At 31.8% G+C, this 23,137-nt stretch overlaps 1 pseudogene; it reads left to right on the top strand.

Annotated features, from left to right (window-relative positions):
* Positions 1-22,289: 22,289 nt before the first annotated feature.
* On the top strand, positions 22,290-22,921 carry LOC150032641 (uncharacterized; annotated as a pseudogene).
* Positions 22,922-23,137: the final 216 nt, after the last annotated feature.

Here is a 23,137-nt window from a genome sequence, read left to right as displayed (position 1 = left end):
TTATTGTATTTTTCTCTCATTTCTATGTATATAATGTAAAATCCACTAGAGTTTTAGTCCAAGTGGGAGTTTATTGGGTTGTATGTCCTAAAACTCGCAGTTTGTAATGTTAAACATATTCTATCATCAATAAAGTTGTTATTGACGTTTATTCAATAAAATTGTTGTTGAATATGTGAATTGCACTTGTAAAGTCTAAATCCAATAAACTAAAGATCCATGGCTATTAAATGAATACATTAACTTTATGTAGAGACATAAGAGTGGATCAAATTCAGTAAATAACCAAAATGGTCCATAGTATACGAATAAATATTTGTCCACGATCAATTTGTTTGATAGTAGTCAAACTAATGGCTATAAAACAAAGTATTTGTACGTGTACAAATGTAGTACTAAGCCACACATTATATTATAACGTTCAAGTAGGATCGAGTTTGTGTGTATAACTTAAGAGGTTATTGGGCGTTTCAATGGGGTCGGCCATTTAAGCTTGGACTGATGAAATTGGTCTTTTGTGGGCTATATTAGATCTAAGCATGGTCGATAATTTCATCTATATAGCAATGTTCAATTTAATTCCCTTTCTCTTTTGATTTTGTTTTCTCAACACTCTATGTTTTTGTGTATACTATGTATATTTATGTGTTGGAAGATATCTGTCGATAGTAAAATTGTTTGATGGGAATCAAACTAATGTCTAGAAAACAAAAGAATGGTGCATCGGTAGATTGTTAAGCCTACACATATATATTATGATATGTGCAAGATAATTAGTATCGAGTTTGTTGACATAACCTTAAATCTATTCACCAACCATACATATATATAAACTTCACAGAAGTTTCAAAATGTACAAATTCCTACAAACCACCAACTATGCGTATATGTAAAACTTCAAACAACTAACAAAATATACAAATTCTCCTAAACTAACCATTACAAAATTAGCTACCAATTATCATATTATATTAAATCACTAATATATGAAATTAGCTAGCACACCGTAAATTAATCAATAGCTACACAACTCTTGTACACCAACAACTACATAACTCCGGCAAACCACAAACTACACAACTTCAAATTTTAAGTCACACATGGGTAAGTAATCAACATCATACTATCTCAATGAAACAAATAACAAATACATATATTTTATGTCAAATCAAAATCACACCTCAACAATCTATCCATAAACATAACAACACAAATGAATTAAACAAGTAATTTTCATTAATCAATCAGTAAAAGAACTTTTATACAAGCAGACGGTTTTTTAAAAGCGTATGTAACGATCCGACCTTTCAAACATTCTGACAAGAGCCGTTACAACTAAATATATATTTAAAACCCAGATATTTTTTACCATAAAAATTCATTAAAACAATAGTTTTTTCTAAAATAAATAAATAATAAATAAACAAAACTTTTATCCGGGTCTCCTATAAAGAAAACATTCAAAACATTAAAATTTGTTGTCTCACATTAAATTCTAGTTTCAAAACATTCTGATAACAAAAACATAGATTGAGCGGAAGCGATTTCTCTTGTCCCTATATGGCTCTACTAAGAAACCAGACACAGATACAGATACATGATATAGATACGATATGATATGGCGATATGTTAATTTTTTTAAAAACTAAGATAAGGATATGTTGAAGATACGTTATATATATATATATAATGTCTAATTAATTGCTATAATACTTATTTTACGTTAGATTAAAATAGATTCAAGAAGAGAGTGAAAACATGAAAAAAAAAAAAAAAGTCCAGTGACGTCGAGTGATTGTTGAGCGACTAGAGTAGACGGTAGGAAAGAAGTAGAAGATGAAGATTGAAGAATGAAGTTGAGGATGAAAGGGGTGTGGATCATGATTTAAATAAATAGTGAGAGAGAATGGAAAAATTACGATTTAATTACGTTTTGGGTTTTTTTTTAATTTTTTAGGTTTGATCATTTTTAATTTATTTTGTTTTGGATTGTTCAATTTAAATGGACTTTTATGTTTGGAAGTGATTTTAATATGGTTGAAATCACTTTTGTCATTTTCAAAATCACCATGAAACATGTTTAATTCTTCAAAACTAATTTTAATGATATGAAAATTGCATTTAAAAGTGTAAAATTGAAAAATAAATTAATTTTGAGTAATTAAAAGTGTGTTTTCGAGTGACTTTAAAAATTAAAAAAAAAAAAGAAGTAATTTTTGATGATTTTAGAATCATTCCTAAACATACACTAAAATAAAATGGGTTGTGGGTTGGGCTTAAATTTGAAAAAAAAATTGACCCACATATCTCTATCTGGAAGTAGATACGCATATCTAAAAATTAAAAATTAAAATTAAAAAAATCATATACATCAAATCACGTATCAAACATGTATCTACCACGAATCTGGACGTATTCCTATCGTATCCGTATCTGATACCAATTCTCTGCACAATTAGAAGTATATATGCTTCCTAGTGGCTCTATCACGGGTCCCGTCTGTCACTCCCCAACCTATTCTTGTGATTCCCTGAAAAACATAAAGGACAAAAGGATGAGTATAACAATACCTAGTAAGTGACCCGCTACTGAGCCCCCTAGGTTACCTGTTAGCGAGTTTATCTAGGCATCGTTGTACACCTATCATATTAGTCTTAGTGATCCCAAAAGGGTCACATATAAGTCATAAACGTGATCTCGAAGGAACATACATCAGTCATAGTGTGTAACCTAATGGTCCACAAATAAGTCATAGACATGAACCTGAAGAAACATGAATCAGTCATAGTGTGTACCACGAAGGTCCACAAATCAATCATAGAAATGAGTCCGGAGGAACATGAATCAGTCATAGTATGTAACCCGAAGGTCTACAAATCAGTCATAGACATGAACCCGAAGGAACATGAATTAGTCACAGTGTGTAACCCAAAGGTCCACAAATCAGTCATAGACATGAACCGAAGGAACATGAATCAGTCACAGTGTGTAACCCAAAGGTCCACAAATCAATCATAGACATGAACCTGAAGGAACATGAATCAGTCATAGTGTGTAACTCAAAGGTCCACAAATCAGTCATAGACATGAACTCGAAGGAACATGAATCAGTCATAGTGTGTAACCCAAAGGTCCACAAATCAGTCATAGACATGAACCCGAAGGAACATGAATCAATCATAGAGTATAACCCGAAGGTCCACAAATCAGTCATAAACTTGAACCCGAAGGAACGTGAATCAGTCATAGGTATGAACCCGAAGGAACACGAATCAGTCATAGTGTGTAAACCAAAGGTCCACAAATCAGTCATAGACATGAACTCAAAGAAACATGAATCAGTCATAGAGTGTAATCCGAAGGTCCATAAATCAGTCATAGACATGAACCTGAAGGAACATGAATCAGTCATAGTGTGTAATCCGAAGGTCCAAAAATTAGCCATAGACATGAACCCGAAGGAACATGAATCAGCCATAGTGTGTAACCTGAAGGTCTACAAATCAATCGTAATGTGGACATGTACTGTAAAACCCGAACCCTAATTACTTTAAATAAGAATAAGTAATGAGATGTCTCCTAATGAGTTAAATGAAGTCATATTTTAGGAGGGTTAGAGGATGGAAGCAAGAAGAAATAAGCTCTTGTGTAGTTAAGTGTAAACCTCGAATTCTAAGTTCCTAAACAAGTATGTTTAGCCAAAGGAATGATATATTAAATATTTAATAAGTGAAAATTCTTGTTATTTATAGAAGTTGTGGAGAAATGAAAATAAAAACACATTAAATAAGGAAACTCACTTATTGGTTTGGCACGTGGCGGTTAATCCTTGAATTCAGGAGGCGGCGGGAAGATTAAAAGGAAGAGGAACTTCGAAAGCTTGGTTTTGGCAATCTACATAAGAAAATTTAGTGAAATTGGTGTCATTTAAAAGCTGGGAGAATCTAGTTTTCAAGGTTGTCTTACTAGAGAAAGATTGCAGGAGAAGAAGAACAGAAAGTGATGAAATTACAGAAGAGATAGAATCTCGGGTTAATCACGGCCTGAGGTGAAGATTGGAAGCTCGAGGCCAAACTATAAGAAATTTTTGACTGAAAGTTTAAGGTAAGAAAGTTAATGCAATTCTAAATATGTTTGTAGAAGGAAGTTTCTTTAAAAGAGTTATGGATTTTGAGTTATGAATTTTTAAAATTGTAACAGAGAATTTGTGTATAAGCAAATAGCTGCTTGGGATGAAAAAGCAAACAGCTCACCGTGGAGATTATAACGAGATTTTGTGATGAGGATCTCGCTAATTAAGGAAATCTCACTAATTTTTGTGATGAGGATCTATAGAAGGGAATCTCACTAGAAATTGGGTTGAATCTTGTTGGAAAGGTGAGTATCACTAGGATGAAAGGATCTCGCTCATGAGGATCTCACACATGAGGAGGATCTCACTCAAGAGGATTTTGCTCATGAGAAGAATTCATTCATGATGAGTATCTCGCTGGTAAAGTTGTCTTTGATGATGAAAGTTCTATTTGAGGTATTTTGCTAGGAATTCTATGTAGTTTAATCGAGAATTATGTCCTTTTATGCCAAGAAGAGCTAGGAAAGGCGTATAACTCGTTAAGAGGCCAACGAGCTGTGAGTGACTATGTGATTAATTGATGTTTTAATGATTTAGAAACCATGATTTCCTTGAAGTTATTTCTCATGCTAAGTATTAGAAACTATGATTTCTTTGAAGATATTTCTCATGCTAAGTGTTTAAATGAAGTGCCAAGCAACGTATTTGTGAAACTGTTTCTCATGCTAAGTAAAGTATATTTTCCATGGAATTGACATGATGTAAATATGTTATCTTGTCCAAATACTTTTAGCATGTTTAAGTAACTCCATTTTTATGATAAACTAGTATGATGGATGAACTAGTATGATGATTTAAGGACTAAGCCTTAGTGTTCAACTAAATGTTTATGACTACTTTTACTTAAAACGCGATACCAAAGGACATTTGCGAAGGTATCCGCCAACCAGATACCGAAGGACATTTGAGAAGGTATCAGACCAACTTGGTACCGAAGGACATTCAAGAAGGTACCGAACTAACTTGATACCGAAGGACATTTGAGAAAGTATCTTAGCAGCTCGAAACTGAAGGACATTTGAGAAGGTATCTGAGCAGAAGCACCCAACGTACGACGATACTCAGTTATCACCACGTGCACGTAGGTAATATGATGTCGAGGGATTGAGCAAAAGAGTTCTCCCCGACTAAGGTTGACGTTGAGGATTAGATCTAGTAGTTCACTCTCAACTAAGGATAAAGGCAGTCATATCTTCTCCTAGGCTAGAAGGACAGTTTGGAATTGCTAATGCTTATGAATTTTTATTAATGCATGATGTTACTAATGTATGAGTTTTCCAAGTATGTTTTCCATATCTAACGCATGCTAATAGATTTTACAATCTAGTTCAACAGGTTTAAGCCAACTTATTTTATAAAGTATGAAGCATGCGTTAGGGTTAAAACTAAGCTTGATGTTCTATGTTTATATACCTAAGATTGCTAAAGTACATGCGTTGATATTTCTAAACACAATGAAGAGAAGTACTGAAGGTAAGAAAGGTATCTGAATAAATTTACCTAAGGTGTTGACGATATATAGAAACCTCCACGTACACGTGGGTAGTTTTGAAGGAGAGGCCGAAGTATGGGTCTCCTAAGCCATAAACCAGCAAAGGTTTTATGTACACGGTTGCTTGGTATATTTTGGTTCCAGTATTATGTTTTTGAGCTTTCAGTTTAAGCATGAGATTTATGTTTTATTAAGTCACTCACTGGGCTTCTAGCTCACGGTTTCAAATGTTTTCTTTCAGATAGCGGTCAGTTCCCAAAAGACTATTCTGCTGTTGCTTGCCACTCAAAGAAGCAGGTTGAGGGAAGCGTAATTAAAGACCTATGTTAATTAGTACACATGTGTCTATCTAGTGACTAGTATTCTTGATGGGGCTCACTAGGTTGTATTATCCATGTATAAACAATGCTGCGAAACCCTGTAATATAAATGTGTTAAGTTCTGAGTTATTATGCATGTATTCAGGGTTTGAGCAAGGTTTAACAGGTAAGGTAGGCAGTAATTGCCAACAAAAGAGTTGATAACTGCTGCAGTCACCATTCCATCCAGGTTAGGAGAGTAATCTGGTATGAGGTGTGACAAGTTGGTATCAGAGCAAAAGATTTTGGGAAGAGAGGGGAAAAGTTTATATATAAAAGTATGAGTCTTGAGTCCTTAGCATGTGTACTATCTAAGTAAGAGGAAGATGTTAAGAGAAGTGGCAAGCAGAGCAGGCATACAGACAATGGGAACCCTAATCCTACCTTTAGAAGTTTTGAGATTCGAGGGAATTCAAATGTTAGTGAACAGAAAGGTAAAGACCCGGTAAATCAGGAAACGACTTCAGGCGGGGAGTCGAGGATTCTGCAGACTAGAACAGATCCTTAGATAGAAGACAAAATATTTAACAGGATCGCCAAAAGGTTAGCGAAAAGTGTTGAATCCATTCTGGCGGATTTGGAAATGAATACGGTATTGAGAATGACCTAAATAGGTATTGATAAAGGACAGAAAGCTACAAGTCAGCATAGAGTAGGAAGGTAGAAGCCAAGACTTGTGATTAGTATGGATGATAGATCAAGGTTTTGGCATCCTACCGAGCTGGTAGCTGGTACAGGTAAGAAACCCCTTATGTACGAATTGTGGTAAGCATCTTTGAGGAATATGTCATAAAGGGAAAAACATATGTTTCCAGTACGAACAGGCAGGACATTTCAAGAAGGAATGCCCAACTAGGTCGAGGAGTTCAGATAGAACACAACATGACTTTACAGATGATAGATAAGCCCAGTGGCTCAAGAGTCGAGGAAGGAATGCAAAAGAAGAAAAATGAGAAAGAAAGCAGGACGACCTCAGCGTCAAGGCAGGTTTTACGAAGTATCCTACCGGGAGGCAGAGGAGTCACCTAATGTTGTGAATGGTAAAGTAACTTTATGTACCAGTATATTTATGAACTAGATGCCTATGGTGTTATCTGATATGTTGCATTGTTTGTAGGAAATATTGTAGAGAGCATGTCCCTAAGTAGTTATTATTATGATGTGGAGAGGTTGTAATAGTATAAGAGTTTTACAGACTCTGGAGTAGTTGTTGATAAGTATAGTTATGAAGTGATTCCATTAGAATTCCTGGAATTGATGTCACTCTAGAGCATGGATTTTCTGAATAAATGTTACAACCGTATAAATTATTTTAAGGATGGATAATGTTCGAGAGATTTAGTAGGCAAGAGACAGAAATTGTAGAAAGCAAAAGAATACTTTCAGAAAACCTAATATTAGCAGTGAAGGCTAGGAAGCTGCTAAGTAAAAGATGGGAAGCTTATTTAGCTCATGTGACAGTTTTATAGGACGAGAAGATGAAACCTGAGGATGTACCAGAGTTCCTGGATGTTTTCCCTGAAAAGTTATCAGATTTACAATCTGACAAGGAATTTGAGTTTACTATCGATTTAATTCCAGATACAACACCTATTTTTTAGGTACCATAAAGGGTGGTGCCAGAAGACCTTAAGGGGTTGAAAGTTCAGTTATAGAAATTAATAAATAAGGGTTACAACAGATCCAGTGTGTCACCTTGATGACATATTGGTGTATTCAAGCAGTAGGGAAGATCATGGGAACCATTTGAGGATAGTTTTGCAGACACTGCGAAAGAAGCAGTTGTATGCCACGTTCAGCAAATGTGATTTCGGGTTAGACCAGGTTGTATTTCTTGGTCATATGGTTCCAGCAGCAGGAATGAATGACTCTAGATGCTTTAAATGTTTTAAGTAACTTGCTAAAGCTTATGAAAAGCAATGCATGCTTACTGAAAGCTATTTATGACAACTATTCTCAAATAGTTACCAAACAACGCACCTCACATTAATGTTGTATTTATGCAATGTTTTACAATGACCATGAGGATGCGTTAGTAAGAAATGTGTTTGGGCAACTAAGTTATTAAGAGATAAGAATATCCAAGCAAGTAAGTATAAATAACTCAGTACTGAAGTACATAGCGAAGGTACTGAGGCTTTGCCCTAGAATTTGAATAGCTCGATACTGAAGAACACGGAGAAGGTATCTGAGCAATAGTACCTAAGGCATGATGGTATTTGAACTAGAATTGTACAAATAAGGGAAAATTTGTAATTGATAGTGTCGAGAACACTCCATTCTAGCCATAAATTGATGTTAAGGGATTGAGTAAAGATTCTCTTTCAACTAAAAATGCAAGTTATGGTTGTAAGAAGAGAACTAGAGGAGTTCCTTCCTAGTTAAGTAGTAACGCAGTAAAAAATGATAAAGAGTGAGCAAAACGGTCACCCTAGACTAATAAACTAAGGCATAGTCTAGCAAAATAAGAAAAGTGCTATGTGATGTTTGTTTTGTTAACAAGTGAAGCCTGGAAGGCGAAGGCTGGCAGGATTATTCAATCCACTACCGGTACCTGAGTGGAAGTCAGTAGTCACACAGGTAAACATGGACTTGTCACTAGAAATAGAGTGTATAGCAGGTTTGCTCAGAAGGTGGTGGCAAATGTGAAGTCTATTCTAGTGAATTCAGAGGAAATGATGTAATCTAGAGGAAGTCCTAGTCAGATTACTCTTGAGAGGAGGGAAAAGATGAGTAACAGTGAGCTCAAAATGTACCAGGGGTACATTGAGTATAAAAGTAAGGAACAAAATAGTCAGCAGAAGACAAAAAGGAAAAGATCCAGATTTGCTGATGTTCCAAGTAATAGCTCGAAGTTTGAATTGTAACTGAGCTAGGGACTAGTACATGAGTTAAGAAAACCTTATGTGTACAGTATGGTAAGCCATAGTTTAGGAAATGTTATAGTACAAAGAATGTCTTCTCCCAAGTATGGATAGAAAGGACATCCTAAGAAGAGTGCTCTCAGTTAGGTTGAGAAGTCTAGTTGACACAAATTTGATTTCACAACTAGCAAGTAATTCAAAGGTATGATAACTAGAAAAGAATGTTCTAGTAGTATTACTTGGAAATGGAAGAAGACCACCCTAGTAATAAATAAAAACTATGACTCAGTGGAAAATGGAAGAATCACTAGAGGATGTGACAAATACAGTGAACTATGATGACCAAGTTGTTCATACATACTAGTATTATTTAATATGAACAAAGTTAATATCAGAGTAGCTCAGCGAAAGTGTAGTAAAAAGGGGGAAGAAGAAAGAAAAGAAGAAGGTTGTAAAGTTTACGACCAAAAGATGTTGTCAAAGTCTAAGTTATAAGTAGGTTCGAGCAAATTTTGAGGACGAAATTTCTTTTAGGGGGGAAGAATTTGTAAAACCCGAACACTAATTACTTTAAGTAAGACTAAGTAATGAGATGTCTCCTAATGAGTTAAATGAAGCCATATTTTAGGAGGGTTAGAGGATGGAAGCAAGAAGAAATAAACTCTTGTGTAGCTAAGTGTAAACCCCGAATTCTAAATTCCTAAACAAGTATGTTTAGCAAAAGGAATGATATATTAAATATGTAATAAGTGAAAATTGTTGTTATTTATAGAAGTTTTGGAGAAAGGAAAAGAAAAACACATTAAATAAGGAAACTCACTTATTGGTTTGGCACGTGGCGGTTAATCCTTGAATTCGGGAGGCTGCAGGAAGATGAAAATGAAAAGGAACTTCGAAAGCTTGGTTTCGGCAATCTGCATGAGAAAATTTAGTAAAATTAGTGTCATTTGAAAGCTAGGAGAATTGTCTTGCTGGAGAAAAATTACAGGAGAAAAAGAATAGAAAGTGATGAAATTATAGAAGAGACAGAATCTCGGGTTAATCAGGACCTGAGGTGAAGATTGAAAGCTCTAGGCCAAACTATAAGGAATTATAGAAGGAATTTTTGGCTGAAAGTTTAAGATAAGAAAGTTAACTCAATTATAAACATGTTCGTAGAAGGAAGTTTCTTCAAAAGAGGTCTGGATTTTGAGTTATGAATTTTTAAATTTGTAACAAAGAATTTGTGTATAAGCTGACAGCTGCTTGGGAAGAACAAGCAAACAGCTCACCGTGGAGATTATAGCGAGATTTTGTGATGAGGATCTCGCTAATTTTTGTGATGAGAATCTTGCTAGAAATTGGGCTGAATCTTGCTGGAAAGGTGAGTATTGTTAGGATGAAAGGATCTCGCTCATGAGGAGGATCTCACTCATGAGGATCTCGCTCATGAGAAGAATTCACTCATGATGAGTATCTCGCTGGTAAATCTGTCTTTGATGATGAAAGTTCTATTTGAGATATTTTGCTGGGAATTCTAAGTAGTTTAATCAGAAATTATGTCTTTTTAGGCCAAGAAGAGTTAGGAGAGGCATATAACCTGTTAAGAGGCCAACGAGCTGTGAGTGACTATGTGATGAATTGATGTTTTAATGATTTAGAAACCATGATTTCCTTGATGTTATTTCTCATGCTAAGTGTTAGAAACTATGATTTCTTTGAAGATATTTCTCATGCTAAGTATTTAAATGAAGTGTCAAGCAACGTATTTGTGAAACTGTTTCTCATGCTAAGTAAAGCATGTTTTCTATGGAATTGACATAATGTAAATAGGTTATCTTGTCTTAGTGTTCAACTAAATGTTTATGACTAGTTTTACTTAAAACACGATACTGAAGGACATTTGAGAAGGTGTCCACCCAACCAGATACCAAAGGACATTTGAGAAGGTATCTGACTAACTTGGTACAAAGGACATTTGAAAAGGTACTAAACCAACTTGATACCAAAGGACATTTGAGAAGATATCTTAGCAACTCGATACTGAAGGACATTTGATAAGGTATCTGAGCAAAGCACCCAAGGTATGACGGTACTCAGTTATAACCACGTGCACGTAGGTAATACGACGTCGAGAGATTGAACAAAAGGGTTCTTCCCGACTAAGGTTGACATTGAGGGTTAGATCTAGTAATTCACTCTCAACTAAGCATAAAGGCAGTCATATCTTCTCCTAGGCTAGAAGGATAGTTTGGAATTTCTAATGCTTATGAATGTTTATCAACGCATGATGTTACTAATATATGGGTTTTCCAAGTATGTTTTTCATATCTAACGCATGCTAATAGTTTTTACAAGCTAGTTCAACACGATTTAAGCCAACTTATTTTATAAAGTATAAACCATGCGTTAGGGTTAAAACTAAGCTTGATATGCTATGTTTATATACCTAAGATTGTTAAAGTACATGTGTTGATATTCCTAAACACAATGAAAAGGAGTACTGAAGGTAAGAAAGGTATCTGAATAAATGTACCTAAGGTGTTGACAGTACATAGAAACCTCCACGTACACGTGGGTAGTTTTGAAGGAGAGGCCGAAGTATGGGTCTCCTAGGCCATAAACCAGCAAAGAGAGTTCAAAGCATGGGTCTCATGGTCGATAACATACGTTGGGAGCTAGAGCGAGGTATGCTCGTTCTCAACTAAGAAATAATGATGTTTAATGGTGTTTAAGAGTAGTTATCAATGCTAATGTTTAGAGGAAGTTGTTTGAGATGCCCATCGATATATATATTTTTTTAAAGAGATCGACATAGGAGTCCCTCCTAGCCATAGCTCAGTATGAAGAGATCGAAGTAAGGGTCTCAATTAAGATTCAGGTTTTAGATACAATGGTTGTAAAGGTTTTATGTACACGGTTGCTTGGTATATTTTAGTTCCAGTATTTTGTTTTCGAGCTTTCAGTTTAAGCGCGAGATTTATGTTTTAAGTTACTCACTGGGCTTCTAGCTCACGTTTTCAAATGTTTTCTTTCAGGTAGCGGTCAGTTCCCAAAAGACTATTCTGCTGTTGCTCTGTCACTCAAAGAAGCAGGTTGAGGGAAGCGTAATTGAAGACCTATATTAGTTAGTACACATGTGTCTTTCTAGTGACTAGTATTCTTGATGTGGCTCACTAGGTTGTATTATCTATGTATAAACAATGCTGCGAAACCCTTAATGTAAATGTGTTAAGTTCTGAGTTATTATGAATGTATTCAGGGTTTGAGCAAGGTTTAATAGGTAAGGTAGGTAGTAAGTGCCAACAAAAGGGTTGATAACTGGTGCAGTCACCATTCCATCCAAGTTAGGGGGGTAATCTGGTACGGGGTGTGACATATATAGTCATATGTGTATACCCACTCATATAAGAAAAGCTAACAAGAACCCTAAAACTTAATGCAGTTTTCATATAACTCCTGTGTTATATTTTACGATCGTTTATCTTAGTGGTAAAGTTTCCAGTATATCCTCTGTCAACAGTACATTCATCATGGTCAAAACAATCTAATCCAATCAATCAATGTCATTAAATCATGCAGTTCAATCAGTCATAAATTATCTGTCCCAAAAGTCTAGCATTATCAATCTAATCCATCTTAGCAGTCTCAAGAAACAGTCCATGTAATCTTAAGTAACCAGTCCATATATTCTTAAGTGAATAGTTCAAGTAATCTTAAATAAGCAGTCCAAGTGGTAGAGGCGACTAGTTGACCAAGGACACCTCAAGTTTTAGTCAATACGAGCTCAAAAAACCTTAACTTTTATTTGCCCAAAAGGTCAAGAACCAAGTCCTATGTGATAAGCTAAAAATTAGGATTTCCAAAATAAGTCCAAAATTTCCAATCACCCAATTTACACGATCCATTAAGGCCAAATATTTACAATTCCAAAGTCTAATTACTTACCCAAATTGTCTCGAAATTGATCTCAAATTTGGTGAACAACACCTCAAAATCCTTCGATTCCTGAATCAAACCCTATACCAAAAATCAAAATTAATTCCATCATTTAGGACATAATTCCGATCACAACTTAACCCAAATGTCTCCAAATAATTTACCCAACATGTGGTTTGATCCCAAAACCACTTCAACACTTCAAAACCAACACAATCCACTAAATCACCAATATCAACCTTTAACATTAATGGATAGTAGCTTTAGACTTTTTAATCCAACCTCCAGAAATCACCATTAAAACAAAAGTTAAGTCGACACTTAGTGGTATCCAAAAATTCTCAACAAATACTCCAAACCTTACAAAAAAAAAAAAAAAAAAAAAAAAAAGAATGCCTAACAATTTTAATCTTATCGAAAAGCACCTTAAGTGTCTGTGGAAGCCCAATTTCAACATCAAAACAATATGGGTGAGCCAAAACTTAAATAAAAATTTGATGGGTATTCAAGATCTCCTAAAAACACCCATAAAACACCAAATAACTTGTCCAAGATATCAGTTCCGGTGACAATGGCGCCAGTGGTGGTGGCAACCATAGGCAAGCGACGGGTGTTGCTGTCGGACAGTGTAAATTGTTTAGGCTAGAGGCTAGCAATGAGGGTCTTGCATGAGGAGGGTTTGCGAGAGTCAGAGAAAGAAAATTTCCAATTTTACAGATTCTATTCAGCAGCGATTACGAAAAAACCAATAGCTTCGATCAACGATCCGACCGTCAAAATGAAACCCTATATATCCCAAATAGACTGATCAAGCTTCAGCACGATCCAACGATTAAAACTTCGGCAATCGACAATTTTGTGGAAGCTGTCGTTGAAAAATCGAATTTCTTTCTCTCCGATTTTCTTCCTCTTTTCACTCTCCTTTAATTTTTTTTTTAATAAAATCCTAATTCTTTCCTTTTTTTTTCAAATTTTAAAAAAGATAAATAAAATATTTTATCACAATATCTCCAAAATCTCCAAAGATTCTATTAAATTAATAAATCAATTAACTCCTCAAATTACCTTAATTTAGGCTTCAAAAACCAAAATTAAATGGCACAAAATCCATCAATTTGATACAAATTAAATTCTTTCAAATATTTAACTCAATTTAAAAGCAGATAAAATTAATTCTTTCAAATATTTAAATCAATTTAAAAGCACATAAAATTAATTCTTTCAAATATTTAAATCAATTTAAAAGCACATAAAATTAATGATCTCCTTAATTGTTTTAGGTTGGCTCCAAAATTCAAAATAGGCACAGTTCAATATTTTTAAGATAATTAATTTGAATATCTAATCAATTAAATTCAATTTAACCAATAAAAGCCTTTCAATTATTTCAATTTAATCCCAATTTCCAAAAATGAAAGAAAAATTAAAACTCAATAATTTTAGATAACTAATTTAAATTTTCCTAAAATTCGGGAGGTACATATAAGGCCTAACCTTAACAAACATGACATTATATCACATTTCTCTAAACCTAAAAAATTGACTACTTATGCATTGTTATAACAAACATGCATCATATGTAGCGTCCAATAAATACATAATACTAAACTATGATCTCGTCTAGTTCTAATTGATTATATATTGTTTCCATAGTCAATTGCAAACATCCTAATAAACATGATGGATTGAGAAAATTATACTAAATATAAAAAATAAAGTTAAAGAAGATGGTATAAGAAAATGCGTATCACATTCGTAATCAATGTGCTTCAACCAATTACTATGTCATATATAAACTTCATTGTATAGTATCCATACTCTATGAAAAGGGCCACCTCAATAAAATCAACTAGAACTCACAAAACCAAGATCAAATCTATAGCCACATCAACAACAAGTGTCACCACAAGAACAAATGTCTTCAACACCTCCAAAGATTAGCACTTCAATTTCTTTAATTTTTCCTAATTTATCTCCCTTATTTTGATTGCCAAATGTGATGATATATTATTTTGAGGGATTTAAGCACACATAAGATGATATATTCTGGGGACAATAATTAATATATATATATATATATATTTTTTTTTGGGAGAATTGAGTTTGAACCTAAACTTTTTAAATGTATCAATTGAAGTTCTAATTTTTTATAAAAAAATTAGATCTAAATTTTAAATAGGTATTGCAATTTTTACCCACGTTTAAAGTCTTGTTAATTTATCTACTAATTTTAATAAAAAAGAAAGACCACCTAATTAATTTTATACAGTACTAATAAATTTATAGTTAAAAAAATAAATTTCTAAAAATAAAATTGACGTGAAATTACTTTCAAATTAAGTTTTATAAAATGTATTTCTATTTTGGGATTCATATTAATAATATATTTTTATATCTTAAGAGTATTTTTAAAAGATATTATATATTGACTAATCGTTAATAATGATGTCAAAACCGTCTTGACTTTTTTATACATCGACGTATATCTTTATAATTAATGTTCGTTTTTTTTAAAAAAAAAAAAAAAAAATCAAATCTCGGCCATTTAATTTTTTAAAAAATTGAACCTCAGAAGACTCAAGGTACAAAAAATTTGCTGACGTTACTATATTTTGACTAAATTATAGAAACACCCTTGGAAGTTTATACTCTGTATCCAAAGTACCTCTAAATTTTTAGAAATTTCAATATTTTTAAAGTTTTTTTAAAACACTTTAAAAATATCCTTATCGTTAATTTAGGATGAAACATTTAGTACTTTGTTTCAAAAATATCTTTGAATCTTCAAAAATTTCGATCATACTCTTAAACTTTAAAAAAATAAAAAAATACTCTCATCGTTGGTATATGAACGAAAATTGTTAGTACATTGTTTAAAAAATAATCATAAACTTTTGAAATTACATTAATACTCTCAACCTTTTAAAAAGAAAAATAGTTCAAATGCTCCTATATCGTTAGTATATATAGTCTATTTCTTTGAAGTATCTTGAGTAGGAAAAGAACCAATTTTAAAACAATTTATATAGATATTGTCATTTTTTTCTTCATGTAAATACTCTCTTTTTTCTCTCATTTCCATTTCTTATATCAATTTTCATACCAACCAAATATGAACAAAAACTTGAAGTTATACATAAAATCCTAAAATATCTATCACAAAATTCCAAAATCAACATCTTTTCTTAAAACTCAGTAAAACGATAAATAATAAAATATAAAAAAGATTGACAAAGTAATATCATATCATATCACTTTAAATCTTCTTAATCAATCACAATAAAATAGAGTAATTTGAATCGCAAAAAATAATCAATAAAGACTTCTTCCATACAAATTTATTAATGCATATAATTTCTTTCTTTTCTTTCCTACTAGCACTCCTAAGAATGTATGATTCAACTCTCAATGTACTTCAAATTCTTAATGTATCTCACTTATTATGAATTAAACTCAAATTAACTATTAATATAAACTCAACTACTAACCGTACACTCTTGTTAAAACATTAACTCCTAAGTTTCTTGGGTGGTTTCATTTGTTAGATTTATGATTTATATCATTGTCTTTTCTTTCTTCGTGCTATAGTCTATATACCTTAATTGATAAGGTAATTTTTTTGTCATTAGATCTTCTAGCAATTCTTATTTTGTCCACGTATTTTTTCATACTATTTTTTTTAATAACTCTTTGACTCTTTTTCTTTTTTTCCCCTTTCTGGATTTATTTATTTTATTTTTTATTTTTCTTCATTAATAAAGAATTAGTAAACTGAAATTTGAATTCACATATAAATACGCATCATTTAACAAAAACAAATATCTTGACATGTCTTCATTTTATGTCATTAATTACGTTTAACTTCATGACCAGTATTTATCAAAGAATTATATCCATTTAACTTTCTCATTATTTATAAATTTCATGTCATATATTTATTTTTTTTCATTTAACTAAAAATATATTTATTTAATCTTTCCTTAAAAAAAGTATATTTATTTAAAAAAATTATGTGGTAAATATTTTTAACCACTTGCATCGATCTCACATGTTCTCTAACTAGTCTTAATTAATAAAATATATGGGCTACTTCATCTCTTTGCTGATTGATTTTGAGATGGAACTTTATGATATCTTATACTACCAACCATCCCTATTAAAGAAAAAAATAACAATTTCTTGTTTTAAATACTTCGACTCACCTACCAATAATCTACTCGATCTTTCCTTTTCAATCCAATCGTCTATTTTGCGAGACTTCTAAAAAAAAAAGGAAAATTTTCAGTTTTCATTTAAACTTTGAAAATTATATTAATTTAAACTATAAACTAATAATTGTATCAATTTAATTCTTTCGTACATATGTGTATCAATTAACACCCTTCTTTAGACTTAGTCTGAAAAATATCATGCTAAACATATACTTAATTCAAATCAAATTTTCAAATTGTTATAAGTGAATCAATTTTGATCCTTTATTATGATTACATTCGAAAATTGTTCATACATTTAATTTGTAGACATATATATTTAGAATTCTTCAAATGTTGGATGAATAAAAATTTTGAAAAAAATCTTAGTTGAGGATCGAAATTGATTTGCTAATGAAAATTTTAGATGTCTAATTGATAAAATTAATTATAAATCTCACATGAGATGTCCATCCAAACAAAATGCAATAGAAAGTATAAATTGATACATTTATGAAAGTTTCGAACTTAAATTAGCTACAACCTTCCAAATTTAAGGATGCAAATTTATATTTTTTTCAAAGTTTTATTTAGTTGGAAGGGTAAAGTTGAAGAAAATAAAATAGACGGAGAATAATGAAAAATCAATATTATTATCTACAGTATAAATTAGGGTATTTACAAAATTTTCTCAGAAAAGTTTTGTAATTAACCAAATTATGTTGACAAAAACTAAAATTTCAGCCTGTACCCATTAAATGTCAACCAACAACATTTAATGACAATAGCATATCGTCATTATGAAAATAGTTTAACTATTATAAATTTGTATTATTAATTTTGATATAGATTCGACGTAATATTGGTAGATAACATAATGAAATAAAGTACTCACTAGAGTCGCCATTTTTTGGGGTGGCTGACATTTATTACAAAGAAAATATCAGACATCAATAATTGAAATTTTCTTGTCTTAAAAAAATGGCAATTTCCTATTTTTGAAAAAAAAAAAAAAATTTAATCTATTTTTTTAAAAGTAGAATAGAGGTACGGATTCAAATCACATAGTTCTTGATCTTAGCATACATTTATATGTGAGTTAAGATATGTTCGATTTTAAGCATTTTACTAAACTGCCTTATTTCTAATCCAAACTTTTCAATTACATTAATCTAGATCCTAATATAAATTAGGATAAGTGTTAGTAATTTTTATTACCACTTCAAATTTTGTAGAATATACAATAATAATGTAAAAACATCTAAAAACACATTATTTTAAAGGGGAAAAAAAATCAAATTTTGCATAAGATTAAATCTAATTAATTTACAAAATGGAATGTTAAATAAGTCCACCAAAAATGTTACAAATTTCAATTAAAAACTAGAATATATTCTAATTTTTGTCTGAATCTTATCATTTACATACCAAATATATAGGACAATTGCAACTTTAATTAAAAAATAAATTGAAAATTGGGCGTGCTTCCTTAGTTTTTTTTTTTTTTTTTAAACATGACAAAAAATTTTCACCTGAAAATTTTATTGTTATCTGATTTCTATGTGATTATTATGTTATTGCTATTTGATTTGTATGTGATTGTTATATGATTGTCACATCTATAATTACAAAAAAGTTGAAGTCGTGACTTTCTTTTCTTAAAATTTATTTGTCATATAATGCAATTTTCCAAATATATATTTTATAATTCACTCACATTTTCTCGATAGAAAACTTATCACCAAATATAAATTGCAAAGTTTATGATAAAAATTGTCATTTGTGTCTGGATCAAGATACAATTTAATGGGAATATTGCCATGTTCTAACCCTTTAAATCAATTGAAAATTTTCCTTTTTCTTTCCCCAAATTAAATCACTATCAATCCTTTTTCTTTAAATTCAAAACCCTAAAAACAAAACGATGTTCAAAAAGAAAGAAAGAAAGAAAGAAAAAATGAGCAACAACATTGTTGTGTGCTGATAATTATGGTCATTAATTAAGCTCGAGCCAACTCCTTCATGATCGGTGAGGTGATTGAATTTCTCTGTTTTTTCATATTCAAATTATCAAAAGTAGGATTGAATTTCAATGGAGAGTATTAATTACAATAAATGCCCTAACCAGTAGTCCAAATAAATGGTGATTTTTATACACAAAATTATTTTCCTAATTAGTAAAAAAAGATAAATCAAAGACTTGCAAGAGATATGAAATTTTCTCACATCTAAGAGCTTTGTTGCGATGTATATTCACTATTTTTTTCGAACAAAAATATCCATAAGAATGCCATAAAAGTATAACAATCATAAAGCTTTAATCATAAAAATAAGACGTATCACATTTTATGAAAATATATGTCACCACAATACATGATCTTTTGCAGATGATTTTTAGAAACTATAACTTTTAGTCATTGTGATTATTAAATCTCTATGAATTTTTAATTTTAAAATTAAAATAGGTTTGACTTCATATCTATTTTACTTCCTAAACTTTAATACTTTTATTTAATTTCAGTGAATCGTTTATGCTGTTATTTAAATGTAGCATACCCATTGATTTATTGACACATGATTCCTTTTGTGACACTCATTGCTTTGATAGGTTAAATTGAATTCTCATTTATTAGTCCAACTTTCAATGTATATTTATTAAAACATTTTGACTAACTTTTAGAATTTTTTTTTATAGATTCAAAAATTATAAATTTTTGTTACTATCAAAAAACATTAACCATGAAAGGTTTACAATCATTCGAAGAAAAATAACAAAAATAGATATATCAATAAAATACTAGAAAATAATCTGACTTTTGTAAGAGCAAATTATAAGAGAGTAAGGATCAATTAAAATGATTAAAATCTTGTCCCATAAACGATTAAAACAAACTGTAAATAATGCTCCTAAAATTGGTGATCCAAATTCACTCTAAACTTTCTTAAAAACAAAAAGTAATTTGTAGTTGATCATGTTAAGATTGGTTGTCTAATTTCTTCAAAGACAGTATATTTATTCTTAGTACATGTTATTTATGGGACCTAGGAGTGAAAAATCATGTCAACATCATATGTTGTTTCTGAAAAAAATAAAAAAATAAAAAAAGCCTAAACAAACTAAAAATGCTCCTAAAATTAGTCCAAATCACTCTAAACTTACTTAAAACTAATGAGTTATCTGTAGTTGATCATACTAAAATTGGTTGTTTGATTTCTTTGGATACAATATATATTTATTTTTAGTATAGTTGTATTTGTGGGCCATAGTATTAGAAGATTAAATAGTTATTTTGAATACAAGGTGTTTATGTTTAGTGGCATGATTAGTTGTGATGTTGCAAATTAATGGATATACATATTATAGGCACATGATTATTTTGTTTATACCTTTGTTATTTGGATATTTGAATATATGTCAATATTCATATGTACACCTTTGGAAATATTGTTATACATCTTTGACGGCTTGTCATGTTGTAAACAAATAGATATATTTAGGTATTTGGATGCTGTGTCTCTCCCACATGATTATTTTGTCTGCATTGCTGTTAATCGGATGTTTGGATAGTTAGCAAATTATCTTAGATATTTGGATGTTGTGAACGCAAAATGTATTTGATATAGGATAGTTATGTATATCATTATACGCATGTCAATGGGTAGTTAATCACTTGTACTGTCACCCTAGGCACATGACTAGACAGTTAGCAAATTGTCTATGATATCTAGATGTTATTAATTAGCAAACAATTTTTAATACTTAGATGTTGTTGGTTATCGATTGACATGTGTATACCCTTGTACACATGTCAATAGGTAGTTACTCACATGTGGTGTGGTCTTATACGCATGACTGGCTGTGATGTTGTTCATAAATGGATATACATGTCATAGGTATTAGGATGTTGTTAGGTATTTGGATATACATATCATAGTTATCATGTTTGTTAGAAATATGATATTGGGCTAAATATATTTCTTTAAGTTCCCCGACTTCACTTTCTTGAGCTTTCTGGAATTGTCTCTTCTCTTGTCCCAGAAGGATCTTGTTTCAGAAGTTATCTTTTCAGTTGCTGATTCTGCAGAATATTTCTTTCCTTATTTATCATATTCTATAGAATATTTCTTATGAAATATTTTCCTTTCTGATAGGCTAACAGTTTTCTATGGGATTATTTCCCTTGTTTCCGTTGTGCTATTTATTGTTAAGAAGATCGTTGCTAGGGTTACTGCTATATTCATTATTTGAGTATATTTGTGTGTCAAAATTATTTAGTAAGAGCTTTCTCTTTGCGGTGAAGACGAAGTTCTCTATGTTGCATTTGTGACGATGTGTTCTTCGTTAATTCTCACACTATTCACAAAGATTTTGTTTGGTCTTAGGAGTCTAAGACTTTGTTCATCGAGAAGGATTTCTCAAACCTTAAAGGAGCCTAAGTTGCTTTGCATCGAGAAGGGAGTTCTCATTACTTAGGGGGATTCTAGGTTCTCTTGTGAAGGGAGTTCACAAGTAGAAGGAAAGACAATATCTCATGAGAGGGAATCTCATTCAATTAGGGGGAACCTAATTGTTTCATCACTAATGTTCATATACTTAGGGCAGCCTAAGTTCAAGAGAGGGAGTCTCACATCTAGCGGCAGCCTAGGTGTTCAACAATGTCTGGTTGAACAGGTGTCACTGTAATTTTGTTAACTTACAGATAAGTACAACGTTGTAATCGCTTAACTTTCTTATATTAGTGGATTATCTTTCCTAGGCATACTACCTCCCAAACGTAGGTGGTTCATTGTCGAACTACGTTAACAAACTTAGTGTGTTCATTTGAATTTTCTTTACATTATTTTTGCTATTATCTATGAATGTGTCAAGATGTTGTGTGAGCATATTGTTGAAATGCCTTGAATATGTTTGCTGGCGCTTCAAACAACATAGTATGGGGTCTCGCTGACCGGTCAGCGAGCCGGGTCGAAGAGCCTATTTAGATTTTGTATTCAACATATTTATTTATTTGCAGTTATTTATGATTTTGACCCTAGGTCTTAGAGTAGTGCGCTATACAGACTCTCTAACCGTAGAGGTACTGTTTTGATGTAATTCTGAAAACATTGTCTCAAATAATATTGTTCTCCCTCTGCTCGTGGACGTAGCTAATACACTATTAGTGAACCACGTATATCTGTATGTCGATCTTTCCTACTCTACGTTCCTTTTTGTGTTCTTTAATTATCGATTTTGCAACACGTATATTGAGTGCTTACAACCATTTTTCAAAATTTCAATTGGTATCAAAGCAGGTCACTTTTACCTTAGGTATTAAGGAAGGTGGTTCCACTATGCGTCCTTTTGTTCTTGATGGTACAAATTACTCTTATTGGAAAGCCAGGATGATTGCATTTTTTAAGTCCATTGATAGAAAAAATTGGAAAGCCATTGTAACTCGTTGGTCTCCTCCAACTATGAAGAATGTTGAAGACAAAGAAGTTCTGAAGCCAAAGATTCAATGGATTGAAGCAAAAGATAAAACTTTCCTAGAAAATTCTCGTGCCTTAAATACTATTTTTAATGGTGTGGATCGCAATATATTCCATTTGATTAATACTTACACTTCAACAAAGGAAGCTTGGGACATTCTATCTATTGCTCATAAAGGAACTTCAAAGGTCAAGCTCTTAAGGTTACAACTTTTAACATCGAAGTTTGAGAATCTCAAAATGATTGTTGAATTTATGTCCGGTTACTTGATATTGCTAATGAGTCATTTGCTCTAGGGGAGAAAATCTCAAAGGAAAAACTTGCTAGGAAAGTTCTTAGGTCTTTGCCTAAGAAATTTGACATGAAAGTGACAGCCATTGAGGAAGCCCATGACATCTCAAAAATGAAAATGGATGAGTTACTTGGATCTCTTCTCACATTTGAAATGACAATTGAAGAAAAATTTGAAAAGAATAAGAGTTTGGCTTTGTAGTCCTCAGTTGAAGAAAAGCTCAATGATTTGAATGAGGAGTTTTATGAGTCTTTTGCTGACTCTATTTCTTTATTGTTTAAGTAGTTTAATTGTGTGCTCAAACAATTTGAAAAGAAATCAGGAAATCCAAGTTCTCGGAATACCAAATCAAAAAGCAATTTTTCCCCTAAACAACACAAACCTCAAAATTTTCGTACGGATTCAAACAAGAATGGC

The sequence above is a fragment of the Benincasa hispida genome, chromosome 11, assembly GCF_027475165.1.
Source record: "Benincasa hispida cultivar pf3 chromosome 11, pf3_genome.v1.1, whole genome shotgun sequence".
NCBI classification, from domain to species: Eukaryota; Viridiplantae; Streptophyta; class Magnoliopsida; order Cucurbitales; family Cucurbitaceae; genus Benincasa; species Benincasa hispida.
The sequence above is the reverse complement of the archived record's forward strand: the minus strand, read 5'-3'. Positions and strand labels throughout refer to the sequence as shown.